The sequence below is a fragment of the Carcharodon carcharias genome (assembly GCF_017639515.1).
Source record: "Carcharodon carcharias isolate sCarCar2 chromosome 35 unlocalized genomic scaffold, sCarCar2.pri SUPER_35_unloc_8, whole genome shotgun sequence".
NCBI lineage: Eukaryota > Metazoa > Chordata > Chondrichthyes > Lamniformes > Lamnidae > Carcharodon > Carcharodon carcharias.
Window position 1 is genome coordinate 261,523 of NW_024470724.1, and position 17,500 is coordinate 279,022.

Sequence of the window (17,500 nt, forward strand, 5' to 3'; positions counted from 1 at the left end):
GCCAGACCCACACACACACACACACACACACTCCCAGAGCCAGACCCACACACACACACACACACACACTCCCAGAGCCAGGCACACCCACACACACAGACACTCCCAGAGCCAGACACATACACACACACACACACACTCCCAGACCCATACACACACACACACTCCCAGAGCCAGACACACACACACACTCCCAGAGCCAGACACACACACACACACACACACACACACACACACACACACAGACACTCCCAGAGCCAGACACACACACACACACACACTCCCAGACCCACACACACACACTCCCAGAGCCAGACACACACACACACACACACACACACACTCCCAGAGCCAGACACACCCACACACACAGACACTCCCAGACCCATACACACACACACACTCCCAGAGCCAGACACACACACACACTCCCAGACCCACACACACACTCCCAGAGCCAGACACACACTCCCAGAGCCAGACACACCCACACACACACAACACACACTCCCAGAGCCAGACACACCCACACACACAGACACTCCCAGAGCCTGACACACACACACACACACTCCCAGACCCATACACACACACACACACACACACTCTCCCAGAGCCAGACACACACACACACACACACACACTCCCAGAGCCAGGCACACCGACACACACAGACACACCCAGAGCCAGACACACACACATCTCCCAGAGCCAGACACACACACATACCCAGGGCCACACACACACCCAGGGCCACACACACACACCCCCCAGAGACAGACACACACACACAAACACCCAGAGACAGACACACACACACAAACACCCAGAGACAGACAGACACACAAACACACACCCCGCCCCCAGAGCCAGACACATACACCCACCCAGTACCAGACACAATTACACACACCCAGAATCAGACACACACCCATACACACCCAGAGCCAGACAGACACACACAGACACACCCAGAGCCAGACAGACACACACACACACACACACACCCCCAGAGGCAGACACACACACATGCACACTTCCCGAGACAGACACACACACACAAACACCTTCAGGGGCAGACACACACATACACACACACACATATACCCAGAGCCAGACACATACACACACAAATATCCATAGCGAGAACGAGTGTGAGAGCAAGAGCTTGGGTGTTTTTGAGTGCGAGTGTGAGAGTATTTGTGAAGAGAGTGTGTTAGTGGTAGAGTTTGTGTTACTGTGTGTGTGAACGTGTGCATGTGAGTGTGTGCGTGTGCGCGCGAGATTGAGCATGCATGTGAGAGAGTGGGCATGTGGGCAAGTACATGTGAGCGTGAGTTTATGTTAGAGCACGAGAGAAAATGTGTAGTGTGTGTGTCTGTTTGTGTGTGTGTGAGTGACCGTGTATGCGAGATTGTGTGCAAGCATGTGCATGTGTGCGAGAGAATGTGTGTGTGTGTGTGGGTGTGTGTGTGTGTGTGTGTGGGTGGGTGGGGGGGGGGAGGGAGGGAGAGAGAGAGAGAGAGTGGGCACATGAGTGGGCGTATGCATGAACTCACACGTGTGTGAGTGCGCGTGTGAGAGAGCCTGTGTGAGAGCCTGCGCGCGCAAGTGTGTGTCGTTTGTGCATGAGTGAGCATGTAAGCGTGCAAGAGCATGTGTGAACGAGTGTGTGTGTGTGGGGGGGTGTGAGCATGAGTGTGGTGGCTGTGCGTGAGAGAGCGTGCATGGAGTGTGTGCGTGCATATGTGTGAGCATGAGACTGTGTGTGTGAGAGTGCACACGCGAGAGAGTGTGTGTGTGTGTGTGCGTGCGTGAGTGCACACGCGAGAGAGTGTGTGTGTGTGCGTGAGTGCACACGCGAGAGTGTGTGTGTGTGTGTGCGTGTGAGTGCACACGCGAGAGTGTGTGTGTGTGCGTGTGAGTGCACACGCGAGTGTGTGTGTGTGTGTGTGCACACGCGCGAGAGAGTGTGTGTGTGTGCGTGTGAGTGCACACGCGAGAGTGTGTGTGTGTGCGTGTGTGAGTGCACACGCGAGAGAGAGAGTGTGTGTGTGCGTGTTAGTGCACACGCGAGAGTGTGTGTGTATGAGCGCACACGCGAGTGTGTGTGTGCGTGTGAGTGCACACGCGTGTGTGTGTGTGTGTGCGTGTGTGAGTGCACACGCGAGTGTGTGTGTGTGTGTGTGTGTGTGTGAGTGCACACGCGAGTGTGTGTGTGTGCGTGAGTGCACACGCGAGAGAGTGTGTGTGTGCGTGTTAGTGCACACGCAAGAGTGTGTGTGCGTGTGCGTGAGTGCACACACGAGAGTGAGTGTGTGTGTGTGCGTGTGTTAGTGCACACGCGAGAGAGTGAGTGTGTGTGTGCGTGTGTGAGTGCCCACGCGAGAGTGTGTGTGTGTGTGCGTGTGAGTGCACACGCGAGAGAGAGTGTGTGTGTGTGTGCATGTGAGTGCACACGCGAGGGAGAGTGCGTGAGCAAGCGAGCGTATCGTGGGGCGAAACATCGGTGTTTAGCCCTGACCCTGTCTGTCTCAGTCACTCAATCAACGCCCACACGAGGGTGGGGGTTTGGGGGGGGTGCGGTGGATGGGACACCCGGGCCTGGCTTAGTGATCTCACTGGACTACCCCGCCTGCCCCTGCCTCAGTGAAACCCGGGGAGGCTCGCTGTGTGCCGGCTAAGAGGGGAGCCGGTGCTGGTCAGGGATTACCACAGCGTTAGTGTGAGGGTGAGACGAGGCGTGAGCTGTCACTGTGGGAGAGTTCTGGAAGTGCACAGAATGGCCGTGGGGGGAGAAGGGAGGGCGAGGGACAAAGCATTACCGAGGGAGGCACCACCCTCGGCCCTGGCTACAATCGGCTGTCCTTGACGTTCAGTTTTATTGGCGAGCCACGGGTACAGTGCAGTGTGAGTGTGGCAGCGCTTCCCAGAACAGCTCCCGAGCGCCGGAAAGTCTCCAGACAGAAGATCCCAGTGACAGGCAGAAACGTCTCTTTTTCTGTTGACAATCGCAAGCCGATGGTGGTGGTGGTGGTGGTGGTGGTTGGTGGGGGAGATGAATACAGAGAGCAGACTCACAGTCTCTCTCTCTCACAAAAACAGACACCCACAAACACACACACACCCAGTCTCACACAAACACACACACATGCACTGACACACCCACAAACACACATACACCCAAACACACACACACACATGCACCGACACACCCATAAACACACACCCACACAGTCTCAAACACCGACACACACGCGCACCGACGCACCCACAAACACACACACACCCACACAGTCTCACACAAACACCGACACACACGCGCACCGACACACCCACAAACACACACACCCAGTCTCACACAAACACCAACACGCGCACCAACACACCCACACACACACACATACGCAAACACACACATACGCAAACACAAACCGATACACACGCACCGACACACCCATAAACATGCGCACCCAGTCTCACACAAACACGCCCCCCACACACACACACCCCCACACACAGTCTCTCACAAACACGCACACGTCCCCACACACGGTCTCACACAAGCACATACACACACACGCATCCACACACAGTCTCTCACAAACACGCACACGTCCCCACACACAGTCTCACACACGCACATACACACACACGCATCCACACAGTCTCACACAAGCACATACACACACACGCATCCACACATGGTCTCACACAAGCACATACACACACACGCATCCACACACGGTCTCACACAAGCACATACACACACAGAGACATCCACACACAGTCTCACGCACACAAACACACACACAAGCACACGGATGCACATGCAGGCCTGTAATCGCTAAGCGCGGCAGCCATTTTGCGCACAGCATGATCCCACGGACAGCAGCTTGACAGCCTCTTTATTCCCTGCAGATGTCGGTCAAAACAGCTCTCGAGTCCCGGCAGTCGGGGGGGGTGGGGGTGGGACATGGCTGCGGCGCTCGACCCCACCCCCCCATGGCCTTCTGACCTCCGGGGCGAGAGTGAGGCTCACTGAGACAGGGCCGTCACCCAATTCAGTGACTCGCGAGGCCCCTGCGGTCGGCCAACAGGAAGCACCCCCCCCACCTCCGGGGCAACGGCAACCGGCTCCAGGGCGCCACCCACTGGATGGAGTGCACACCAGCAGCGTGACGGGCAGCTGTTTACATACAGAACGCCCACTCCCAATGCGGGCGACTGCAACAAAAGAGCGTGATTACCGGCGGGGGGAGTGGGGGGGAGGGGGTTGGAGGGAGTGGGGGAAAGTAGGGAAGGACCTGAATGAAGTTTTTTTTAATGACGCAAGAGGGTTTCTGAAGCGTTCCAAGCCCTGGTTTTGCATTACACCCTCCCCGAGGGACCATTAGGCAGCCTGCCAGTTCCCTTGCTGGCAAAGCCCTGCTGCTGAATGTCTGGCGCGTTTGTACCTCGGGTTTCCCAATATGGCCAGCAGCAGCGTCTGCCCCACCGAGTCGCGGTCAGGGGAGGGGAGGGATGTACCAACTCCAGCTGTGTGAACTCTCAGCGGCCCTCCCGAGCAAGCGACCAGCCGAACTCTTGCTCTTCCTCCTTTTGTCTTGGTTAAATCCAGCTCAGAACTAGGGACTGCCAGACCTGAGACGACCTCTTGGATTGCAGCCTGGCTCATAAAGAAATAAGAGAGCTAGAGCGCGCGGGGGAGTGCGAGAGAGAGAGAGAGGGAACGAGAGAGAGGGAACGAGAGCGAGGGCACGAGGGCGAGGGCACGAGGGCGAGAGCGAGGGCACGAGGGCGAGGCCAAGGGCACGAGAGCGAGGGCGAGGGCACGAGGGTGAGGGCACGAAAGCGAGGGCACAAGGGCACAAGGGCACGAGGGCGAGGGCACGAGGGCGAGGACACGAGGGCAAGAGCGAGAGCGAAGGCACGAGGGCGAGAGCGAGGGCACGAGGGCGAGAGCGAGGGCACGAGGGCGAGAGTGAGGGCACGAGGGCGAGAGCGAGGGCACGAGGGCGAGAGCGAGGGCACGAGGGCGAGAGCGAGGGCAAGAGCGAGGGCACGAGGGCAAGAGCGAGGGCACGAGGGAGAGGGCACAAGGGCGAGGGCACGAGGGCGAGAGCGAGGGCAGGAGGGCGAGAGCGAGGGCAGGAGGGCGAGAGCGAGGGCAGGAGGGCGAGAGCGAGGGCAGGAGGGCGAGAGCGAGGGCAGGAGGGCGAGAGCGAGGGCAGGAGGGCGAGAGCGAGGGCAGGAGGGCGAGAGCGAGGGCAGGAGGGCGAGAGCGAGGGCAGGAGGGGGAGAGCGAGGGCACAAGGGGGAGAGCGAGGGCAGGAGGGCGAGGGCACGAGGGCGAGAGCGAGGGCACGAGGGCGAGAGCGAGGGCAGGAGAGCGAGAGCGAGGGCACGAGGGCGAGAGCGAGGGCAGGAGAGCGAGGGCGAGAGCGAGGGCACGAGGGCGAGAGCGAGGGCAGGAGGGCGAGAGCGAGGGGGAGAGCGAGGGCACGAGGGCGAGAGCGAGGGCACGAGGGCGAGAGCGAGGGCAGGAGGGCGAGAGCGAGGGCAGGAGGGCGAGAGCGAGGGCAGGAGGGCGAGAGCGAGGGCACGAGGGCGAGAGCGAGGGCACGAGGGCGAGAGCGAGGGCACGAGGGCGAGGGCACGAGGGCGAGGGCGATAGCAGGAGGGCGAGGGCGAGGGCACGAGGGCGAGGGCACGAGGGCGAGGGCACGAGGGCACGAGGCGAGGGCACAAGGGCGAGGGCACAAGGGCGAGGGCACGAGGGCGAGGGCACAAGGGCGAGGGCACGAGGGCACGAGAGTGAGAGCGAGGGCACGAGGGCGAGAGCGAGGGCACGAGGGCGAGAGCGAGGGCACGAGGGCGAGAGCGAGGTCGAGAGAGAGCACGAGAGCGAGAAAACGAGAGCGAGCAAGAGAACGAGTGAGAGAGAGTGAACGAGAGAACGAGTGCGAGAGCAAGCGAGAGAACGAGTGTGAGAGCGAGCGAGAGAACGAGTGTGAGAGCGAGCGAGAGAACGAGTGTGAGAGCGAGCGAGAGAACGAGTGTGAGAGCGAGCGAGAGAACGAGTGTGAGAGCGAGCGAGAGAACGAGTGTGAGAGTGAGCAAGAGGAACAAGAACAAGAGCAAAAACGAGAGCGAGAAAGAACAAGAGAACGAGAACAAGCGAGAGAACGAGTGTGAGAGTGAGCGAGAGAACGAGAGCGAGAAAATGAGAGAGGGCAAGAACGAGAGCGAGCAAGAGAATGAGCGAGAGTGAACGAGAGAACGAACGAGAGAGCGAGCAAGAGAACGAGAGCGAGCAAGAGAACGAGAGCGAGCAAGAGAACGAGAGCGAGCAAGAGAACGAGAGCGAGCAAGAGAACGAGAGCGAGCGAGAACGAGAGCGAGCGAGAACGAGAGCGAGCGAGAACGAGAGACAGCGAGAGCTAGAGAATGCAAGAGAGCGAGAGAATGAGTGCGAGAACAAGCAAGAGAACGAGAGCGAGTGAGAACGCGAACAAGCGAGAGAACGAGAGCGAGCGAGAAAATGAGAGCGAGGGAGAAAACGAGAGCGAGGGAGAAAACGAGAGCAAGCCAGAACGCGAACAAGCGAGAGAACGAGAGCGAGCGAGAGTACGAGAGCGAGCGAGAGAACGAGAGCGAGCGAGAGAACGAGAGCGAGCAAGAGAACGAGAGCGAGCGAGAGAACGAGAGCGAGCGAGAGAACGAGAGCGAGCGAGAGAACGAGAGCGAGCGAGAGAACGAGAGCGACAGCGAGCGAGAGAATGAGAGCGAGAGCGAGCGAGAGAACGAGAACGAGAGCGAGCGAACAAGAGCGAGCGAGAGAACAAGAGCGAGCGAGAGAACAAGAGCGAGCGAGAGAACAAGAGCGAGAGCGAGCGAGAGGGCGAGAGCGAGCGAGAGAACGAGAGCGAGCGAGAGAACGAGAGCGAGCGAGAGAACGAGAGCGAGAGCGAGAGAACGAGAGCAAGCGAGAAAACGAGAGCGAGCGAGAAAACGAGAGCGAGCGAGAAAACGAGAGCGAGAATGAGAGACAGCGAGAATGAGAGCGAGCGAGAAAACGAGAGCGAGAGGGAAAACAAGAGCGAGCAAACAAGAGCGAGTGAGAGAGGAAGAGTGAGTGAGAGCAAGCGAACGAGCGCGAGAGCGAGAGAACGAGCGCGAGATCGAGAGAACGAGCGCGAGAGCGAGTGAACGAGAAAGAGAACGAACGAGACGAACGAGAGCGAGTGCAAGAACGAGAGAACAAGAGCAAGCCAGAGAACGAGAGCGAGAGCAAGTGAGAGAACAAGAGCAAGTGAGAGAACGAGAGCGAGCGAGAGAACGAGAATGAGAAGGAACGAGAGCGAGTGCAAGAATGGGAGAGAGAAAGAACGAGAGAACAAGAGCGAACCAGAGAATGAGAGCGAGAAAATGAGAGCAAGCAAGAATGAGAACGAGTGAGCGAGAGAACAAGTGCGAGCGAGAGAACAAGTGCGAGAGTGAGCAAGAGAACAAGAGCGAGCAAGAGAACGAGAGCGAACAAGAGAACGAGAGCAAGTGAGTGAACAAGAGCGAGCGAGAGAACGAGTGTGAGAGCGAGCGAGAAAACGAGAGAGGGCAAGAACGAGAGCGAGCAAGAGAACAAGCGAGAGAGAGCAAACTAGAGAACGAGTGCAAGAGCGAGCAAGAGAACGAGAAAGAGCGAGAACGAGAGAGAGCGAGAACGAGAGTGAGCGAGAACGAGAGTGAGCGAGAACGAGAGTGAGCGAGAAGGAGAGTGAGCGAGAACGAGAGTGAGCGAGAATGAGAGAACGGGAGCTAGAGAATGCAAGAGAGCGAGAGAACGAGTGCGAGAACAAGCGAAAGAACGAGAACGAGAGAGTGAGAGCTAGAGAACGGGAGCTAGAGAATGCAAGAGAGTGAGAGAATGAGTGCGAGAACAAGCGAGAGAACGAGAGCGAGCGAGAGAACGAGAGCAAGCGAGAGAACGGGAGTGCGAGAACAAGCGAGAGAATGAGAGCGAGCGAGAGAACGAGAGCAAGCGAGAGAACGGGAGTGCGAGAACAAGCGAGAGAATGAGAGCGAGAGCTAGAGAACGAGAGCGAGCAAGAGAACGAGAATGAGAACGAACGAGAGGAACGAGAACGAGAGCGAGAAAGAATGAGAGAACAAGAGCAAGCCAGAGAACGAGAGCAAGAAAACGAGAGCAAGAATGAGAGCGAGCAAGAGAACGAGAGAGATCGAGATCGAGAGAGAGCGAGAGCTAGAGAACGGGAGCTAGAGAATGCAAGAGAGCGAGAGAATGAGTGCGAGAACAAGCGAGAGAACGAGAGCGAGCGAGAGAATGAGAGCGAGAGAACAGGAGTGCGAGAACAAGCTAGAGAACGAGAGCGAGCGAGAGAACGAGAGCAAGTGAGAGAACGGGAGTGCGAGAACAAGCGAGAGCTAGAGAATGGGAGCAAGAGAACGAAAGCAAGCAAGAGAACGAGAATGAGAACAAACGAGAGGAACGAGAACGAGAGCGAGAAAGAACGAGAGAACAAGAGCGAGCCAGAGAACGAGAGTGAGAAAACGAGAGCAAGAATGAGAGCGAGCGAGAACGAGAGTGAGCGAGAGAACAAGTGCGAGCGAGAGAACAAGTGTGAGTGAGCAAGAGAACGAGAGCGAGAGCAAGTGAGAGAACAAGAGCGAGCGAGAGAACGAGTGTGAGAGCGAGCGAGAGGAACAAGAACAAGAGCAAAAACGAGAGCGGGAAATAACAAGGGAATGAGAACGAGCGAGAGAACGAGTGTGAGAGCAAGCGAGAGAACGAGAGTGAGAAAACGACAGAGGGCAAGTACGAGAGCGAGCAAGAGAGAGCGAACGAGAGAACGAGTGCGAGAGCGAGCAAGAGAACGAGAGAGAGTGAGAGCTAGAGAATGGGAGCTAGAGAATGCAAGAGAGCGAGAGAATGAGTGCAAGAACAAGCGAGAGAACGAGAGCAAGCGAGAGAACGGGAGTGTGAGAACAAGCGAGAGAACGAGAGCGAGAGCTAGAGAATGGGAGCAAGAGAACGAGTGCGAGACGAGTGTGAGAACGAGAGCAAGAAAGGGGACGAGAGCGAGCATGAGTGAGAGAACAAAAGTGAGCAAGAGAGAGAACGAGTGAGAGAGAAAGAACGAGAGAGAGCGAGAACACAAGTGAGTGAGGGAGCGAGCGAGAGCGGGGGAGAGGGCGAGAGGTGGGGGGGGGGGGGGCCGAGAAGCCCACCAGGTTGTTGAGGCGCTAACAGAGAACACACCCCCCTCACTCTGGGCACCCGCTGCTCTCTGCCAATCTCGCTGCCTTTAACGCTCCATGCCGGGCGCCTGCTTAAATCTTCAGAAGAAACACAACGGATGGCAGAAGACGGCCGGTGTGCGGGCGGGCGTATAATCGGCCACTCGGGAGAGCCACCCCACAGCACCCGGCCCAGAGAGCGTCCCCCTACACGACAGGGAGAGGGGAGGGGCGCGGAAGTGCTGTGAACAATGGCACAGGCCTAAACCCGGAGGAGCAGACGCTCGGGCCCATGTAAACCAGACGTGTTCATGCACACACACACACACACACACACACACACATACGCGCACGCACACACACACACACACACACACACATACGCGCACGCACACACACACACACACACACACACACATACGCGCACACACACACACACACACACACACACACACACACACACACACACACACACACGCGTGTGCACCGAGATCCCAAAGTCTTCTCGCACTGGTCAAAATCGCAGCCAATGAACTGCGCAGTCCCAGCGTTTCGGGGGGGGGGGGGGTCAAGCTCCTCGGGATACCACCAAACCCCCCCACCCCTGTATGTGCCCCTCCCCCCACCCCCTGCCCCCAAACACACAGGGCGTGGGCAGATAACAAGCTGCTACCGCCTCCACCCGCCCTTCCCCCCATGCCCCCAGCCCTCCACACACCACCACCCCCCCCACCCCGCCGAGATCCTGTTTCACTGCCCCCCCCACCTCCCGCAGACAGATGGAGACGCGGTGAGCAGAACAATAACACACACTGCTGACAGTCAGGCCGAGAATTAGCGCTGCTCCAATGGACCGTGACCACTGGGTCCTCCAACAGCATCCGTGACAGTGGGAGGGAGCACTGGGCCCCTGCCCAGTAAACATGTCCTTGCACACACACATTCCCCTTTGTTTGAGAGAGAGAGGGAGAGAGAGGGAGAGAGACAGAGAGAGGGAGAGAGACAGAGAGAGTGTGATGGAGGGAGAGAGAGAGAGAGAGGGGGAGAGGGAGAGGGAGGCAGAGAGTGAGAGAGAGAGAGAGGGAGAGGGGGAGAGGGGTAGAGGGAGAGAGAGAGAGAGAGAGAGAGGGGTAGAGGAAGAGAGAGAGAGAGGGAGAGAGAGAGAGCGAGAGGGGGAGAGAGGGAGAGGGAGAGGGAGGCAGAGAAAGTGAGAGAGAGAGGGAGAGAGAGAGAGAGAGGGAGAGAGACAGAGAGAGAGAGAGGGGGGGAGAGGGATAGACAGAGAGGGAGGGAGAGAGAGAGAGGGGGAGAGGGACAGACAGAGCAAGGGTGGGGTGGGGAGGAACAAAACAGCCACTTGTTTATTTAAGCTCTGCCTTCACCCTCCCTGCCAACGCAACGCAGCGCAGCACCGAGGGAGAGCCGCTCGGGCGGAGGTGTCAGCACCGAGGGAGAGCCGCACAGACGGAGGGTCAGCGCCGAGGGAGAGCCGCACAGACGGAGGGTCAGCGCCGAGGGAGAGCCGCTCGGGCGGAGGTGTCAGCGCCGAGGGAGAGCCGCTCGGGCGGAGGGTCAGCGCCGAGGGAGAGTCGCTCGGGCGGAGGGTCAGCGCCGAGGGAGAGCTGCACAGACGGAGGGTCAGCGCCGAGGGAGAGCCGCACAGACGGAGGGTCAGCGCCGAGGGAGAGCCGCACAGACGGAGGGTCAGCGCCGAGGGAGAGCCGCTCGGGCGGAGGGTCAGCGCCGAGGGAGAGCCGCTCGGGCGGAGGTGTCAGCGCCGAGGGAGAGCCGCTCGGGCGGAGGGTCAGTGCCGAGGGAGAGCCGCACAGACGGAGGGTCAGCGCCGAGGGAGAGCCGCTCGGGCGGAGGTGTCAGCGCCGAGGGAGAGCCGCTCGGGCGGAGGGTCAGTGCCGAGGGAGAGCCGCACAGACGGAGGGTCTGCGCCGAGGGAGAGCCGCACAGACGGAGGGTCAGCGCCGAGGGAGAACCACTCGGGGGGAGGGTCAGCATCGGGGGAGAGCCGCTCGGGCGGAGGGGTCAGCGCTGAGGGAGAGCCGCTCGGGCGGAGGGGTCAGCGCCGAGGGAGAGCCGCTCGGATGGAGGGTCAGTGCCGAGGGAGAGCCGCGCTTTCGGAGGAATCCTCCGGATGTAAAACCGAGGCTCTCGGGTGGACATAGAGGATTCCACATGCCCAAATGAAAGAAGAGTTGGCTGGAGTTGGTGGGGACTCAAATCTCTCCGATAAACTGAGGTCACTACACATAGCCCTCACTCGGCACCACAAACGCAGATTACCAGAGGGCCCCTCCCCGCCAAACATCGCTGCGTGTGGGAGCTTGCTGTGCGCATGAGCCGCTGCGCAGTCGACCTTACAACAGAGAGTGCATGGCGTGGGGTGGGGGCAGGGTGGAGAGAGAGAGAGAGAGAGAGACTTCCGAAGCTTGGCGAAGATCACTTCCTGCTGCTACAAAGCAGCCCCTGCTGTATCTGATTACAAAGACTGGCGCTCTCTGGGAAGCAGTGCCTTAACCTCTCATCCCATCGTGCCTGGGAGAAGCCCAGCAGAGAGAGAGAGAGAGAGAGAGAGAGAGACTGTGTACCGCTACCTTCGTCGCTCCTCCACCCCCGTCTCCTCCTGTCTGCCCTCGGGCCTCGCTGCTGATCCATAGACCTCCGCTTCTTCCTGATGTGTGTATATATATATATATATATATATAAAACATGCACACCACTGCTTTCCCAGGAGGGAGGGAGACACTTCATTCTACTTTCCTACACAGTGGGGGGGGTATTTTCGATCCGGTTATCTGTGCACGCGTACACGGCTATTTGTGCACAGCGGGTAAATGCGTACACGGTTACCTGTGCGTGGTGGGTGCACGTGTACACGGTTATCTGTGTGCAGGGGGTGCATGCATGCACAGTTGCCCGGGCGCAGCATGTGCACGCGTACATGGTTATTTGTGTGCAGTGGGTGCACGCGTACACGGTTATATGTGCACAGTGCATGTACGTGTACACGGTTATATGTGCACAGTGCATGCGTGTGTACACGGTTATCTAGTGCGTAGTGAGTGCACGCATACGTGGTTATCTGCAGTGTGTGCACGTGTACACGGTTATCTGTGCGCAGTGCACGCACGTGTAGACGGTTATCTGTGCGCAGTGCACGCACGTGTACACGGTTATCTGTGCGCAGTGCACGCACGTGTACACGGTTATCTGTGCGCAATGCACGCACGTGTACACGGTTATCTGTGCGCAGTGCATGCATGTGTACATGGTTATCTAATGCGTAGTAGGTGCACACATACATGGTTATCTCTGCTCAGTGCACACACGTGTACACAGCTATCTGTGTAGTGGGTGCACGAGTACACGGCTATCTGTGCACAGTGCACACACGTGTACACGGTTGTGTGCGCGTGGTGGGTGCACGCATACACGATCATCCGTGCACAGTGCACGCACGTGTTGTGGTTATCTGCGCGCAGTGTACCCACAATATGCCTTTCTCTCTCTCTACTGAACCGTTGACTGGCAGCGGGGGCTGACAGGCGGGTTGCTGCCGGTGGGAGGAGGGAAGGCGAGGTGGTTGCGAGATACGGGAAGCAGCACAGATTCAGTGTGTCCGGCGGTGGCTGGAGGAAGGGGGAGGGGGAAGGTGAGAGGGCAAATTCCACTCCTCCAACTGGGCTCAAGGCCCCCACTCGGACGAGGAGGAGGAGGGGTATGATTGTGGCATCTCCCATCGAGTTGACCTTCTATTGCCGAGAGGGCCAGCGAAAGGACGGTGCGGGGGGAGAGGGAGGGTGCACCCTGACTTTCCACAAAGGCAGTGACCAGCAGTGGCCAGAGAGGAGGCTGGCGGTCAAGTGACTCATTTCACCTCCGCCGATCGCCTCCAGGCCCCTCTTAACACAAAAGAGGGTCCCCTTGGTCGGCTGTGGGGTGAGACGCGGCCAAGCGGAGCACGGCAAGATCCCACATGGGGACCATGACCCGTCTTTGGGGAGGTTGGGGGGAGGAGGTGGTGGAGAGCTGACAGGCCGACCTCGAAGCTGCGCTTGCCGGTCTGTGCAAAGGGCTTCCACGTGTGCCCACGCAGGCCCAGATGGACAGCAGAGGTAATTCGATTGCCAGCCAGGCGTTCCCGAGGGGAGGTCTGAGAAACTCAGGGAGGCGAAGGCTGAGAGCAGCTCTTTCTCCTCCACCTCCCCCACCGCCCCCCCCCCCAACCCCCAACCCACCGCACCGGCCGTGCCTCTAGGGACAGAGCCTGAAACGCAGCACGCGTGGAATTTGCCACCACGGGCTGGGGGGTAGGGTGGGTGGCTGGGGGTGGGGAGGGAACCGGGTCACCGATTCCCCGACCGCCCTCCCTCGCAGCTGGGTTAGCAACGAGACTCTGACAAATGTTGCTGGGGGGCGGGGAGGGGAAAGGGCTTCCCTCTGCAATAACACCCCTCCCTATCTCTGTAACCTCCTCCAGCCCCTACAACCCTCCCTATCTCTGTAACCTCCTCCAGCCCCTACACCCCTCCCTATCTCTGTAACCTCCTACAGCCCCCTACACCCCTCCCTATCTCTGTAACCTCCTCCAGCCCCTACAACCCTCCCTATCTCTGTAACCTCCTCCAGCCCCTACACCCCTCCCTATCTCTGTAACCTCCTCCAGCCCCTACAACCCTATCTCTGTAACCTCATCCAGCCCCTACAACCTTCCCTATCTCTGTAACCTCCTCCAGCCCCTACACCCCTCCCTATCTCTGTAACCTCCTCCAGCACCTACACCCCTCCCTATCTCTGTAACCTCCTCCAGACCCCACACCCCTCCCTATCTCTGTAACCTCCCCCAGCCCCTTACAAACCTCCCTATCTCTGTAACCTCCTCCAGCACCTACACCCCTCCCTAGCTCTGTAACCTCCTCCAGCCCCTACAACCCTCCCTATCTCTGTAACCTCCTCCAGCCCCTACACCCCTCCCTATCTCTGCAACCTCCTTCAGCCGTGACAACCCTCCCTATCTCTGTAAGCCCCTCCAGCCCCTACAACCCTCCCTATCTCTGTAACCTCCTCCAGCCCCTACAACCCTCCCTATCTCTGTAACCTCCTCCAGCCCCTACAACCCTCCCTATCTCTGTAACCTCCTCCAGCCCCTACAACCCTCCCTATCTCTGTAACCTCCTCCAGACCCCACACCCCTCCCTATCTCTGTAACCTCCTCCAGCCCCCTACAACCCTCCCTATCTCTGTAACCTCCTCCAGCCCCCTACAACCCTCCCTATCTCTGTAACCTCCTCCAGCCCCTACACCCCTCCCTATCTCTGTAACCTCCTTCAGCCCTGACACCCCTCCCTATCTCTGTAACCTCCTCCAGCCCCTACAACCCTCCCTATCTCTGTAACCTCCTCCAGACCCCACACCCCTCCCTATTTCTGTAACCTCCCCCAGCCCCCTACAACCCTCTCTATCTCTGTAACCTCCTCCAGCACCTACACCCCTCCCTATCTCTGTAACCTCCTCCAGCCCCTACAACCCTCCCTATCTCTGTAACCTCCTCCAGCCCCTACACCCCTCCCTATCTCTGTAACCTCCTTCAGCCGTGACACCCCTCCCTATCTCTGTAACCTCCTCCAGCCCCTACACCCCTCCCTATCTCTGTAACCTCCTCCAGCCCCTACGATCCTCCCTATCTCTGTAACCTCCTCCAGCCCCTACAACCCTCCCTATCTCTGTAACCTCCTCCAGCCCCTACAACCCTCCCTATCTCTGTAACCTCCTCCAGAGCCCACACCCCTCCCTATCTCTGTAACCTCCTCCAGCCCCCTACAACCCTCCCTATCTCTGTAACCTCCTCCAGCCCCTACACCCCTCCCTATCTCTGTAACCTCCTTCAGCCCTGACACCCCTCCCTATCTCTGTAACCTCCTCCAGCCCCTACAACCCTCCCTATCTCTGTAACCTCCTCCAGCCCCCTATACCCCTCCCTATCTCTGTAACCTCCTCTAGCCCCTACACCCCTCCCTATCTCTGTAACCTCCTCCAGCCCTTACAACCCTGCCTATCTCTGTAACCTCCTCCAGCCCCATATACGCCTCCCTATCTCTGTAACCTCCTCCAGCCCCTACACCCCTCCCTATCTCTGTAACCTCCTCCAGCCCTTACAACCCTCCCTATCTCTGTGACCTCCTCCAGCCCCTACACCCCTCCCTATCTCTGTAACCTCCTCCAGCCCCTATAACCCTCCCTATCTCTGTAACCTACTACAGCCCCTACACCCCTCCCTATCTCTGTAACCTCCTCCAGCCCCTACAACCCTCCCTATCTCTGTAACCTCCTACAACCCTCCGAGATCTCTGCGCTCCTCCAATTCTGGCCTCTCGAGCATCCCCCGATTCCCATCGCTCCACCATTGGCGACCGTGCCTTCAGCTGCCTGGGGGGGGGCCCTGAGCTCTGGTACTCCCTCCCTCAACCTCTCTGACCCCCCCTCCCTCTCTCTCCACGCCTTTGGGGTCCTCCTTAAAACTGACGAGGAGACAGGAGGGGTACACGAGAGAAAGGATTAGAATGGAAAGCTGATGGTGGCTGGGAGGAGTACAAACACCAGCACGGACGCGTTGGGCTGAGCACCCTGTTGTGCTGTCCTAACAGAACAAGGTAATCCTTTGTCTGGAGACATTTACCTGCCGGCAGTATACCCTCCGAACAGGAGGCCATTCAGCCCCTCGGAAGCGTTCCATCATTCTACCCATCTCCCACAACCTCCGACTCAGTAGTAATTCCGCAGCATAAGACGTAGGAGCAGAGGCAGGCCAATCGGCCCATCGAGTCTGCTCCCCCATTCCACGAGATCGTGGCTGATCCGATACTCCTTAACTCCACTTCCCTGCCTTTCTGCACCCCCCCCCCCACCACCATCACCTCAAACCCTCGATTCCCTTACTGATTACAAATCTATTCGGTTTGAAAGCTCCATTCGAGGGTGGGCTTCCTCAGATCAGACAGCCCCTCAACAGCCTGGCACTGATTCCGAAGTCCCCCAGCCCCACCACAGCAAGCAGTTTCTCTCCCATCAGCGCTATCCAATCCTTTAATAGTCTTAAACCCCCTTGATCAGATCAGCCCTTACTTAATCGTTGGCACTCAAGGGAATAGTAGCCCAGGCTGTGTGACCTTTCCTCAAAGTTTAACCCTTTTAGCACAGAAACCCACTCGACCATTGTGTACATGCCCAAGCGATACCCAAACTAATCCCACAGCCCCACTCTCCCCCAATAGCCCTGTATCAATCCCCAAACTAATCCCACTGCCCAACTCCCTCCACATAGCCCTGTATCAATCCCCAAACTAATCCCAATGCCCCGCTCTCTCCCCATAGCCCTGTATCAATCCCAAACTAATCCCACTGTCCCGCTCTCCCCAATAGCCCTGTATCAATCCCCAAACTAATCCCACTGTCCCGCTCTCCCCCTATCGCCCTGTATCAATCCCCAAACTAATGCCACCTTCCTGCTCTCTCCCCATAGCCCTGTATCAATCCCAAACTAATCCCACTGCCCCGCTCTTTCCCCATAGCCCTGTATCAACCCCAAACTAATCTCACCTTCCCACTCTCTCCCCATAGCCCTGTATCAACCCCAAACTAATCTCACCTTCCCACTCTCTCCCCATAGCCCTGTATCAACCCCAAACTAATCCCACTGCCCCATTCTCTCCCCATAGCCCTGTATCAATCCCCAAACTAATCCCACTGCCCTGCTCTTTCCCCATAGCCCTGTATCAATCCCCAAACTAATCCCCCTGCCCCGCTCTCCCCCCATAGCCCTGTGAGCTGGGGCCCACCTCCCCCACACAGCTCGGATTCGCTAAAACGGGAAACAAAGTGAGCAGGGTGGGACGACCGGGGTCTGTGCCAAAACGTCAGGGCCGACAAAACCATCGAAGCCTTCCTGAGGAGTGGAGGCCCCAGCCCCTCACCACTGCTGCTCGTCTCGGTGCTCCACCCTCCCCCACCGCACTGCCCCACTCCATCCCAGGAAACATTCCTTCCCTATTAATAAGTTGGCACACGAGCTCCGCACGTGATGCCCATGGGAACTGCCAACCATTAATGTTTGAACAGATCTGCCTGAGCCTCGGAGACACAGCCTGACCTTTGAAGCCTGCAGTGTGTAGTCAGGGATAGGACTGAGCACATCTCGTGTGAAGGTGACAGTGAGGAAGACTGGCCAGCGGGG

The 17,500-nt window shown here is 58.4% G+C and overlaps 1 protein-coding gene across 1 annotated transcript in view; it reads right to left on the reverse strand.

Annotated features, from left to right (window-relative positions):
- LOC121274276 overlaps nucleotides 1–17,500 on the reverse strand; it is a 217,184-nt gene that overhangs the window by 179,355 nt on the left and 20,329 nt on the right. The gene's annotated exons all lie outside the window — the stretch shown is intronic.